This window comes from Astatotilapia calliptera, chromosome 3, assembly GCF_900246225.1.
Source record: "Astatotilapia calliptera chromosome 3, fAstCal1.2, whole genome shotgun sequence".
NCBI classification, from domain to species: Eukaryota; Metazoa; Chordata; class Actinopteri; order Cichliformes; family Cichlidae; genus Astatotilapia; species Astatotilapia calliptera.
The window spans coordinates 1,073,142-1,086,591 of NC_039304.1; the positions used below are offsets into that span (position 1 = coordinate 1,073,142).

General features: G+C 42.5%; 1 protein-coding gene and 2 long non-coding RNA genes across 3 annotated transcripts in view; 2 read left to right on the plus strand and 1 right to left on the minus strand.

Annotated features, from left to right (window-relative positions):
- LOC113015885 (NACHT, LRR and PYD domains-containing protein 3-like) overlaps positions 1–13,450 on the plus strand; it is a 525,401-nt gene that overhangs the window by 91,555 nt on the left and 420,396 nt on the right. The window lies entirely within an intron of this gene.
- LOC113016438 (uncharacterized) lies at positions 1,716–3,103 on the minus strand. The gene is made up of 2 exons (XR_003271246.1): positions 1,891–3,103; positions 1,716–1,787 (listed from the first exon to the last, which is right to left on the minus strand). It is a non-coding gene; the product is annotated as an uncharacterized LOC113016438 (long non-coding RNA).
- On the plus strand, positions 8,351–12,016 carry LOC113016441 (uncharacterized). The gene is made up of 2 exons (XR_003271247.1): positions 8,351–8,383; positions 11,309–12,016. It is a non-coding gene; the product is annotated as an uncharacterized LOC113016441 (long non-coding RNA).

Here is a 13,450-nt window from a genome sequence, read left to right on the forward strand (position 1 = left end):
GATGAGTCGTAGTCTTTCTATCCATGGTAGCTTCCACTGCTGAGGCTCGGGAAACATGAAGAGGATAATTAAGAGCAAGCATCAGCTCTGTCTCATCTAACTACACAGTATTATGATCATGCACTTATGTCTCAAACTAAGACACAATGAGACAAAATGAGTTCTGTGAGTCTTTAGATTATCAGTAAATTCTGGTGACAGTTTGACGCTCAGTGGAGCCATTTTTGGTTTGTGATGAGTGTTTTGTGAGCTTCTGTTTTGTGAATCGCTCTTTGTAATTTAGAAGATCGTGCAGAAATGTGCGCGCCCTTATCTGAGAGGACACGGAGAGAGTGTCGCAGACTCGAGGTGAGGAGATAAACCTCGGAGCTGGACGGCCTGCACGTTACCCATGTGCATCTTTTCAGTGACATCAAGTGAACCCATAATAAGCATTTCTATGTCTTAGACATCATGTCCATTTCTAATGAGAGATTATTTTTAAATGAGGGAAACCTGGTCTAACAACACGCTTACAACAGAGCTAAAGGTTCACCACAGTGAGACGGTGGGACTCTGATAAGAACTGAAACACTGTGTATGAACAGCTGAGACAAAACTATATATAAACACTCATTTATTCCAGTTTAGTTTACAATGATTTTAAAGTGGAACGATTCATGTTCATGAGCTGTTACAAACACAACTATTGATTTGTCTATATATGGTCGGACTACAAGGCTCGTGTTGAGGCTCTTGGAATAATGTGTGAATTACAGCAAGAAATGATGGTTTTCCCATTTTACCAAAGTGGAATAAAATCACCACAGCAAAGAAATCATGTTATTGTCTGCAGCTAAAATATATGGTGAACATGGTTTTATAATAATGTGCAAACACAACCTCACTCTGCTCTATACGAGGAGCCAACCACAGCTGTCCGGGTCTTCATCCACCACCTCCACCATCTTTGCTCATCATCATTCACTTAATTGCTGATTGGTTTAAATCAAACTCCATTACAGGTTCAACTCCATTATATAACAGCATGTTGACTTTGGATCTGGTGTGCAGTGCCACCTTAAAAGATGAGGAAACTAAGAGATTACAAAAAAAGAAGTGGAGGAGTTAAAGAGCTGCAGCAGATTAACAGTTTCTGACAGTCATGTGTTAGAAATAGGACGATTAGATGAGCTGAGGGATCCATCTACTGCTCAGTGAAGCCTCATCAGAAACAGTCTCAGTGGAAGGATGGCTCTATTGTTAAGGAAGGACACAGGCAGAAAGACTGGCGTCTGTCACACAGGAACTGGACTGAAAATCAGCTGCACATATTCATCAGGATGTGCAAACATATTATAGGTGTGGAATTCAGGACAGTACCATCAGAAGTTGATCCACTGTGCAAATGTCTGATTGGCAGTGGCTTCATTTTTCACTATGAACAAACTGCTAATGCAGCATCACAGGACGTCAGCCATGGATTGGCCTCCCCAGACCTCAACATTACTGAAACATCTTAACAGAGGATGGAAACAAAGGGAACCAACATCCAAGAAAAGAGCTGCTGCTGAAAACTTCCTCACAGAAAACACAAACAAGCTTGACTAAGAGACTCCAGGCTGTGCTGAATTATAAAGGTGGACTGACCTCCAGGGTCCTTAGTATCATATAAGCTCAGTTTGTGTCTTATATACTTTCCATTTATATAACAAAATATATAGAAAGGAGGGTGGTTTAAGATGTGTGTAGAGTTTTATTCATTATCTTTAGACAAACAAAGAAAGCACCATCCATTCGTCTCCAGTCTGTATGAAAAACAGGGGAAAGGTCAAATTAAACCTTTGAAATTCCTTTCACAATAAATCCATAAATAAACAAAATAAAACATAGAAAAGTGTTTAAACCCACTTTTCCATAAAGCTGTCAATAGGAAATGTTCCAGTAAACATGTCTGTGTTTCTGCTGTTTTCCTTTCATGCGTCCACAGCTGACAGGTAACCCTATTGGAGTCGCCATAGTGACGGGTGGCGTCTCAGCTTCAGCGTGTTGATGGGCACAGCCATGGTTACCACAGCTGGAGTTGGTGTACGGCGAGCTGTGAGAGGACAGAGATGGAGAACGCACATTTAACTCTTTAACAGGAGATACGTTACGACTAACAGACGACTGCTGTCTACATGATGTCTTTGCAGCCCTTATGCTACATGTTACACAACTTTTCTTCATGCCAACAAGACTGAGGTGCCACATAGTCGACACATACAGCTGATTATGATGCATGTTTTACTATTGCTATGTTCACATCATCTGCTTGGCTTTATTACTGAAAGCCTGGAGATCCTCTGACGTGTGCATGGCTGATGTGAAGTATGATTAGTCCTACATGACATCAACAACAGAGGCAATGAAAGCTTTGTTGTTAACAGGTTGTAGGTAAAGTCAAATGTCTACTTCTACACTTGTGTTGGGTAAAGTTCTTCTCACTGCAGCAGATTTATATCTGTGCTTTCACAGGGCGTGATGTGGAGCTCAGCGCTGAGGTGCAGGTCTCCTTGGAGACGGCATCCTGGCTGAAATATTATCATGCTTCCAAAACATTTCAGCTTTTATTTTGAAAGAAACAAGACTTGAAAACGAATCCCCTTCTTCCTCTTTGTCTTTGTTCTTCAGAGGAGTGTCACCTGGACAAACTCAGGGCTGTTCTAGAGCCTTTCTTATTATTTGACTCCATAGAAATAAAACTGAATGGAATCAAACAAAAACTCCCAAACAGCTAAAACACTTTGCTTTATTCTCTTTTTTAACAAATACGTTGAAGTCCATCCATAACAACACAGCTGAGATCTCCTTTGTAATCAAGTGTTTACATCCTTTGTACAGATCTGCATACAAAACAATCATTTACGTCCCACAGAAGTCTAGTTACACGTAACTATACAAGAACTGGTGAATGACAGAAACATGAGACACATGATCACAGGTGATAACAAAAAGAGAAAGAATTCATGTGTTAGTGATGTTTTTCAGCCCTGATGGCTCATGTTGGAGAAACAAGCTGAGGTACGTGGAAAGTTCACACACACAAGTGGGCGTGAGCGCACACACAGAGAGAAACACAACTGAAGCATCTGTTTGCTGTTTCTGCTTTCATCATCTCTGCTGCTGTGTCAGGCTGGGGTCTCTCAGTGACGTGGTTGAGGTGAAGTATGACGAGTATCCCTGATTCAGTCCATCGAGACAAAGGGCAAAGAAAGCTGTTGTTAACAAACTCTATGGTGATGTGGCATTTAGCTCTGACTCTACGCTCTGCTGAATCCTTTGAACCTGCTGATCAGTAAAGCTCTACGTGCTGCAGCAGATTGACCTCATCTGTGTTCACAGGTGTGGACCTCAGCGCTGAGGTGCAGGAGACTTTCATTCAGTTCTCCCTGCAAACAGCATCCAGCCTGGAAATACTGTCATCTTTCCCACAAATGGTGCTCTTATCTCAGAGAAGAAGTCTGATGTAAATAACTGCAATCAACAGTGATGTTCTGCACAGATCACTTTTCCATTTTGCTCTCTAGATGAGTCCCAGCTGCCTGACCTTGTGTCCAGGTGATCGTCTCACTGAGGAGCTTTTGTTCTGAAAATCTCACGTCCATCACCTGTTTCCTTTTTACTATCTCTGCTCTTTCTTTATTCACAATGCTCATAATATCACACAATTATATTCATCACCTGCATGTTTTTATCCAGCTGCTGTTAGAACCAAACAAATAAAAAGGATGAAAAGCCTGAAATCCTTTGATTTATTACATTTGAAACAAATATGAGAGCATCCCTAACAGCACAGCTGAGACCTTTGTTTTAATCAAGCCTTTGTATCGACACACTTGTAAAGATTCATATACAAAACATAATAGAATAAATCAATATAAAATACACATAATCACAAAAATGCAGCCATGTTGTGAGTTTGCATCTAAAACATGCATGTTTCCCTTTGTACAGGCAGATTTACAGCAGACAAAGCAACACGCTGATCGACTTTGACCGCTGCAAAAACAAAATACCCACCAAGTCTGAAGTCGATCAGAGGAACTGTTGACAGACTGACAGACAAACAGATGCTTGATTCATTAGTGCGATTAAATGTTCTTCTTTAGCAGCATCACTTCATGTGTTTGTGTTCCAGGAATAAAGGTCTGTTTAAACTGGACGTCTCCTCAGCATCACTCGTGCTGTCGTGGTTTCAAAGCTGTGCAGAAAGAATCTGAGGGATGATACAGAGGTGACCAAAGTTACAAACATCCAGCTGTGCTGCAAATGTTTGCAGAGCTCCAAACTCTTTGGCTTTCTGCAGAGCAAGTATGGAAGAAGCACCTGAGCTAACTTCAGTTTAGACGATATGAGGAAAAATGCTGCTTCCCAAAGTTTCCTACAAGTATCCAGTTTATATTTAGAGAAGCGAAGGCTCTTTATCCTGACAACTACTCCCTGGTGGATCCCTGTCCTGTGACAGCAGCAAAGACTGTGTATCAGTATCATCAAAGCCACTTCAATAACCAGTGTTTAAAGCTCTCTAGCAGATGGACTTCAGTGGCAGCAGCCTCTGTCTGCTGTGTACAGAAGGTTCTCTGATGAAGCACACAGCAGATGCTGCACTACAACAGCAGCAGCAGCTCAGCTTCAGTTTGCTTCGACGCCCTTTTTGACCTGTGAAACAGCAGAAAATGAAACATTTCAACACCCGTTTGTTAGCGTGAGCTATTCTGCTGTTTTTCATCATTTCACAGGTGAAATAAAATCACATTTACTTCCTGTAGGAGTGATCGTGTCCAGCCTGACTGAGACCATGTGCTCCATCCTGCACAGGTAATAAACCTCTGACATGAAGGGCTGTCAAGTAGTTTTTAGACAAATGGGGGTAAAAGAGATGTTAAAAGCTTAAAGAGAAACTACATTTTCTAAGAACTGTCTGACGTTCACCTCTCACTCTCAGAAAGCATACAGACTTTCTTTGATTCACTAGTGAGATAAAATGCATTTCTTGGACAACATGACTTTGATATATTTGTTTTCCAGGCGCAAAGGTCTGTTTATACTGGCGAGCAATGCAGGCAGGAGGACTCTTTACACTGTGACTGACTAATCAATCTCTTCATCATGACTTCTGCTGTCATGGTTTTAAACCTGCGCAGTGGAGAAAAGAAGCTGAAAGAAGCTTCCTGCAAGTATCTGACGTGTTTTTAAAGAACTAAATCCTCCTCATCCTCACAGATACTCCCTCCTTAACCAGTTTCTTAAACTAGCTAACAGGTGGAGCGACACCACTGCGTACCAAAGGTTATAAAGTTAACCACACAGCAGACACTCTCGGTGCCTCAGCTGTGTGGAATCAAGTTGTTCCTGCATTAATACACATACTGAAGTAACTGCCCTGAGAAAGGTGAACTGAAGCTTTGATGCTAAAGTTAAGAACCTTTTGTTCACACTTGTCACGGTCCCCATGCCTGCTCGGCTGGCCCTGTGTGGCTACATGTTATGTTTTGTCTTTTCTCTCTCTCCTCTCTCTCTGCTCGCTGCCTGGGCGGAGCTCATTGTGAGCTCCCGGCCTCCACCACCTGTAGGCAATCACCTGTGGCTCCTCACCCTGTTTGCTCCCGCTACTTAAGGCAGTGACTGAGAGCACCTCGCCGCTGGACTATTGAATAACGCTCGTCAGTGCTACTTTAGCCTCAGCCAGTTTTGAGCTCTGTCCGTAAAAGTTCCGTGCTAACCCTTGTTCTCTGTATGCAGATTTCTCGTGTTTTGGTTTGGAGACTCTGGACGCTTTTCCCGACCCCGCTCTGCACCCCTGGGAACCCTGGCCCCCTTCTCCCTCACCTGTATATAGTGCACCTGGAGTGTGTAAATAAACCTGTTTTTCTGAGACTTCAGTCTGCGCCGAGTCCTCCCTGCTCCTCCGTGACAACACTGGCAAGTGTTCAATGTTACCATTTATGCCAGTTTATTAATAAAGTACTTTTAAAAACAGCAGCAGGGCTGACAAAAGTGCAATAAAACCAAAAATCTATGAAACAGCAAATAATGAAATATTTTCATTTCAAGACCTTTTTATTAACTCTTCTCCGGCCTTTATAGCACATTTACTTGTCTTACACTCTTTCAGTTGATATGAGTGACCAATATCTAATTCATTAGCTCACTAGTGCTTTACTGTTATATTCAGTCTGCTGACTGAGATCAGGTGACATTAAAAAAATCGCTAGTGAATGAAATGTGAAAAGAAAAATCATTGTGATCAAAGCTCTCTTGTTTGCTCTGAGGCACTAAAGCTGCACAGGTAATAAGCTTCTTGGCTTTAAGTGAGGATTTCCATTCGTTTGCAAGCAAATGAAGAAACAAAAGTTTGTACGGACTTTAGCGCCCTGTTGTCCTCATGTGTGGACGTCACATTTTGGGATGTTTAGACCAAAATACAAAGTTTTGCTCCACAAGGACCTGATTTGCACTTACGAGGTCATTATCCTGCCTCTGTTCTATCGACATTTAAAGCGAATATCCTCATATGTGGATCTCATTTCTCTCAGAAACAAAGTTCTGGTAATTCTTTGTTTGTACATGAATCAGGTCCCAAACAGCCCAAATAGCAAAGAGACTTTAAAAATGCATGAAAGAGTTCAGGTCTTAGGAGGTTAAAGCTCTAAAAGAGAAACTCCAGTGAAACAAGTTGAGGTGACCACGTGTGTCGTGTGTGTTGTTGTCACGTTACTCTGCACGCCAGCAGGTGCCGACAGGTTAATCTGGCCCTGCTTTGTTTGTCCTTTTGGAGCAAAAAGCCTGTTTTTCTTGTGTTTTTAACTACATTTGATCATCACGTTGCTGATATCGTCTGATCTGCATCCCAACTGCTAAGTTTGTGTTATTTAGGTTGTTTCTTTGAATGTTTCTCTTGCTAACTGTCTGAGGTTCACCTCTCACAGAGTGAACATAATTCTGCCCTTGTAGGATTAAACTTTGTGGTTGCAAAACCATCCATTTGTTTAGCAGAACTGACATGTTTCTGAATCCATCCCAGAGCCGAGGGTTTGTGTAAGTGGGTTTTTAGTGTGGGTTTTCGTGCTGGCAGGGAGGCAAAAGGTGATTTCAGTGTCTACTATATAAAGAGGCAGCAGCTTCCAGATCTTCATCTGTGTTCTCCTCCATCATCATTTCACTCATCACATGGCTTCACATCTCAGCCTTCTGGGAGTGGTGCTGTGCTCCTCATGGTTTCTGCTTGTGAAATCCCACCTCAGGCAGACTTTGATTTACAGGCAGCAACAGTCATCCATAATGGTTCTTATTTTACCGCCCATCTAGTTTCATAACCACATGTCCAACTTAGGGTTGCAGGAAGGGGAGCTTCAGTACATGTTCACGTACTGTGTTGTGTGATATACTACAAGTGTTTGTCCCATAAGTATTTGGACAATGAACTCTGCTGTAGCTGTGTCTCTGTCCAAAGTAAAACAATCAGGATGTGTTGAAGTGCAGAATCAGAGTTTTAATTCGAGGGATTTAACAAAAGAACTGCTTTAACTGCTTACTGGCTGCGTTCAGCTGTTACTCACAGGGCACCACAGTGGGTGACTGTTCATGTGTGATTGGACACATTTTTAGGCCTGATGCCATTTCTGACACAACCCCAAAGAGATGTTTTGTCTCCTCCTGAGATTCAGCCGCTGAGCTTCCACTTGGTAGGCAAATGTGTAAAGAACTATATTCAGGGGCGTTTTTAGCCCGTTTTGGGGGGTGCTTCCCAAAATGGATCAAAGCACCCCCAAAGATTTCTTACTTTTTTGACAATATTTGGTGTTTGTGTGATACACTACAAAAAATATAGAAAGTATACAGTACTTGGTTGAGATCTTTTAACAACAGAAGTATAGATACCCCCCCTCCCAGAATGGTTTGTTCCAGCTCTCCCCTGCTCTGGCTCTGGTGCCCTTTGTGCCAGAGAGATGGTGGCTGAGACGCAGCAGAGCGGAGGTGGAAGTGCCTGGCTTAAAACAGGACATGTTAGCTGCATTTAACCTTCAGTTACTCTTTATATAGTTGGTAGGAGTCAGACCATGTTTCTGTTTACCTGAAAAACATTACACCAGGTAACCTGCTGGGTTAAAAACGTGTTTTCTGACGATGTTTGTCCGTAGCTGCTGTTGTTACCACTGTCCTGTTAGAAAAGGAAGGAATGAGAGAAGCTGCTCATTTTGTCATATGTGCCGATATTAAACCCAAGGTACTTACCAGCTAACTGACTGGATTCCCATTAACCTTATAACTCCTGTTGTGTGTGTGTGTGTGTGTGTGTGCCTGCCAGTCAGGTTCATAATGGATATAAGGACGTCTTTTCAAAAGAAGCAGCAACATTCAGGTAAAAATGAAAGAACAAATGATGCGTCAATAAAGGATAATGTTGGATCAGTGTTTCAGTATTTATGTCTTTTATTTGATGTTCATGTGTTTGGTTATTTGCCTTTTGGTTGAAAGTACACTGAGGGAGGACTTTTTTATTAGTGGTTTCAATAGTATTTTTTCATATTAATATAATTTTTTCATCTAATACAATCTATTTGTGTAGCCACTAAGACTGGTGGACCTAAATCTTCTCCTCCAAGTCCGTTCACATACAAAAGGAAGGGGAGTGAGCGGGTCAGCGCTCAGGGCACAGAAACTAAACTGGCTTAAAACACCATTTATTTCCATAAAAAAACCACAGCCAGAGTCACAAATACAAGATAAAATTCCCCATATACAATAAAAATATTGTTGCAACCCACTAAAAACCCTGCGGGCAGAAATAACTATACACTATTAAAACAAGGCTAAAACATGTTTTCCATAAGCTAAAATTACCCTCCCACAGTCCCATAATCCCACAGTCAAGTCACACATGGGCGAGTGGTCCTTATATGAAAGAGACAGGAGAGGAACTTCTCTTCCAGTATGGTAAGACTCATCAGCAGCAGACCAGGGAGGAGGCTCCTATCGCAGACCTGTCTCCTGCTGACAGCGCGTCGCCGCACAGTCCCGCCCCACTCCACACCTGAACACGGACTCCCTCGTCTCACCGTCAGATGCAGGCAGAGGGGCATCCCTGCCCTGTTGTGCATTGCAGCCATTGCCACCCACTGTTGCTGTTCCTGCGTTGGGACTGGATCGCCGAACGACTCGCGGCACCCCACAGCAGTTCCTTCCACACACGTGCGGGCTTGCACGCGTTCCTTTTTCTCCTGCTCACCTTTCGTGCGTCACACCTCTTCTTGTCTCTGCGCTCACTATCCCCTTTAACAGGTCAACCTGGCGGCTGATAGGCCACCTTGGGGAACGCCCCCACCTCACAGGTGCCTACAATTGTCTGTTTAGTCCACAGTGGGTTAAAGGAACATGGTACAACATTAACACACATAATATAAATATAAGGATAAAACTATGCCGTATAAATATCAATAAACAAACATGCAATATAAATATCACAATAAAATCATGCAAATAAAATCAACACTATGTACCAATACACAGATTGATAAAACATAAAAACACAAATATCCACTGTGTGACATCTGCGTGTGATTATCAGTTCAAAGAGGGAGAGAGGAAAGAGGGGAAAGAACAAGGTCAGGAAGAATCAGGTAAGGAAGCAGACAGGGAGCAGTGACAGTTACAGCAGAAACTGTTAAACTGCTTGAGAGAGTTGATCACCAAACACTGATAGATTTGCCAACCTCAAGGTGAGGTTAAAATAAAAGAAACAATCTGCAGAGCCATGTTAGTCGTGTCTGCAGTGAAGAGCTTTTTATACATTGTACCATAGGCACAGTTGCCTCCATTTTTATAATTTTTTAAATTAATATTTTGTACATTTGTACATTTCAAGGACTCTATTTTTGGAGTGTATGTTTATGTATCTGTATTATATTATACGAACACTTTAAAAGTCTGTCCAAAAATCACTCAGTTTACTTTTTACTCACTATGAGCATCATTCTCCCCAGTAATTAAGGTCAGGATATGTATGTTTTTATTCCAATCCATTCTTCTTTTGCAGCGTTTAAATAACCTTGATCAGATTTGATGGTTTTGTTACAAACTTTTCAAAAACTGTTTGATTAGAGGTTTTTTTTTTTTTAATTGAATATTGATTTATTGATTAGCATTCAAATATCTCAGTGAAAACAATAAAGATCTACCACAAAGCAAGAAACCGAGACAAGGCTAATCAAAAGGTACTGGCTGAAGCATGTTTATTAAATTGTGTTAAAATGTACAAAACAGTGATGTCATGTTTTGAGACTTGATGAATTTAAGAATCTTATGATTTAATAAAGACATTTGCAGACTTGCACAGAGAGGGTAAAATTAGGATGACGGATAACAGAGACGAAGACAACAGACGACGAGGACAGGAAGGAACAGGGGTTTAAATGCACCAAGGAGACAGTCAGAGAGAACTTGGTACAACTGGAGGCATGTAGGGATGCAGGGACTGACAGAGACAGGGAAGAAGTCTCATCGTGACGAGTAAAGTTTATCTTGCCTGGCTGGGCAGCTCTCTGGGTGCTCAGCACCCCCAAAGCTCTGATCCTAGAATCGCCCCTGGTTGAGACACATTTTCTCTAAACACCGGGTCTCTGTGGCTTTTAAACACCTCAACACGCTGCACCAAACACTGGTCCACCCCAAGGATCGGGTCCCCCGACACAAACAGAGTAACATAGTGTACGCTGTTAAGTGCAGGAGGATTGTCAGGATTTATACATCGGGGAAACCAAACAACCTCTGGCTAAGAGGATGGCACAACACAGAAGAGCCACCTCGTCAGGCCAGGACTCTGCAGTCTGTTTACACCTACAGGCCAGTGGACACTCTTTCAATGATGAGGATGTAACATCCTGGACAGGGAGGAACGCTGGTTTGAGGGCGGAGTCAAGGAGGCTGTTTACGTGAAAAGGGAAAGACCATCTCTGAATGGAGGAGGGGCCTAAGGGTCCATCTGTCACATCTTACATGCTGTGATTGCAGCCATTCCCCAACTCTCTGTGAATGGGACTCATGGACATGGATCAGTGGTTGTTGATCAATGGTCATGAGAATTTGCATGATTAAGATGAAGGAACTGACCTCAGCCCCAGTGGGCTGGTTTCAGTCATTATGCAAATGTCCTGTTTATAAGATTGAAACCTGCAGCTGAGACTGAAGACGTCACCTGATGATGACGACACGTTTCTCCCACAAAACGCTGCGTCCAGATGAACAGAACCAACTTTTGTACTGACCCACAGTTTTGTGTCTCTTGCAGCTGTTTCATCGGGCATGTTTGTTGTGACCCAGAGTCCAGATGTTTCTGTCATGGAGGGAGAGACCGTAAGCATCACCTGCTGCTGGACAAGAACGTTTGAAAGATTCAGAGTGGCCTGGCTGAAAAATCAAACAATAATTAAGAGAGAGACCAACGCAAATCAATCTCCAAGTCTCTGAAAAAGGAGGCAAAGACTCATCTTTGAACATTTCAAACATCAGAGGATTCAGGAACACACATCTGTAAAGTGACTGTGGAGATTCCATCTTTAACTGTGTCTAAAGGAAATGGGACCATCATCACAGTCAGAGAGAAGACGGTGAATAACAACAACAACAACCACACAGACTCCAGTGAGTGAACACGTTCAGTTTGGTGACCAACACGCCTCCAAAATATGTCAACGTCACCTTATACAGATTAAACGCTGTCACATGAAAGTCTAGTCTGTCACGTGTCTGTGCTGTTACCGTACACGTGGCAGGCTTTGGTCGTCTGAAGGGACGATTAATAAACATTGAATCCTCCAAACCAGAGCGATGAAACTACCTGAACGTCTGTCAGCTGAAAACCTTCAAACTTACAGACGTTTGTGACGACTGGCTTAGAAAAAACTTTGCAAACTTGTTCAGCGTTTTTGGTTTTGTTTTAAATTTATGTGATGATTCCAAAAACACTGCTGATTAAAAATGAATGATTGACTTTTGACTGATTGTCTCATTTAATGAATTAATTAATACTTATCATAGTAAACTCCTCTGGGTTACCATAGTAACACGACCAGTAAAGATGCTTTGGCATGCAGACTGGAGCAGCAGGGATCAAACCACCTGTCACGGCTGCACAGCAGTTGTGTGGTGTATTGAAAAAAGGATCCAAAATGCAGGTACCGGCTGGGGTGCGAGTGAGTGTTTATTTACAGCGGTGAGAAGGTGACAAAACAGGAAGAGCAGAGCGGGGAGTAAACAAACCTAAACTGGGAAAACTAAAGAACAAAACTTAAACCAAACACTCACGGGAGGAGGAGCGAAATGCACAAAGAGAGATGGCAGAGAGACGCAGAATGAATACCAGGTAACAGAATACTGCAGACTGACATGGAACTAAACAGACGACGCGACAGAGAGCACAGGAAAACACAGGGCTTAAATACACGGGGAGTAATCAGGGAATGGGCCACAGGAGGGAGACACAGCTGGGAGCAATAAGGCTAACGAGACAGGGGAGAGGTAAAACTGAACACACTGACATGAGACATGAACTTTCAGAATAAAACAGGAAACTAACAGACACAGAATCAGACAGGACACTGAACATGACAGGCAGACTCATGAGCAGACACAATAACACCATGGACAGACAGAGGGAACACAGAGAAGTGGGAGCAGGCAGGCAAAGAACAGAAACCTAACAAATGGCAAAATCACAACAGAATACACACTCGGAATGAACAAAAGCATAAGGAAACACAAAACACTGAGTCCTCAGACTCAGGACCATGACACCACCGACCTTACTATTGTCAGGTGACCTGCTCCACCTCCTGAGCCCCACTTCTCATGACAAATGACTTCCTTTTCTTTTTCTATTATTCTCACTGACACTTGAGGATTGATCATGTTTGATTAGAGCTGCTGCTTATTCTGCAGCCACAGGATGTGCCGAGGCTCAGGGAGGGGCAGCCATGTGACCAGTTCGGCTGAGAGAAAGAAGACATCAAAGATGTGCTGTGGAGGAGCCAGATATGAATAATAACTCATGATTAAACACGTAGAGGTGTATTAACACAAAGTGAGTGAAGAAGAAACACCCAGTGCATCATGGGAGTCCCCCAGCAGCCTACACCTATTGGGTGGATGTTACATGTACAAGATTCAAACTTGTGATTTGAACTAAATAATTTCATGTTTCTGTGGTGAACATAATTAAATCATGTAGCATCTGCATGAAATTCAGCAACTTAATTCTTGTTCTTGTTGAGATGACAGGATACAATCTAGTCAGAGTGGTTCGTTACCTGGACTCACGAAGTTCACAAGATCACATTAGATGTCAAACTGCAGGAAAATCACTGGAGTTTTCAGCAGCAGACAACTACGCCCACAACAACAGATTTCTTTGAGTGTAACTAAAGGAGGATCC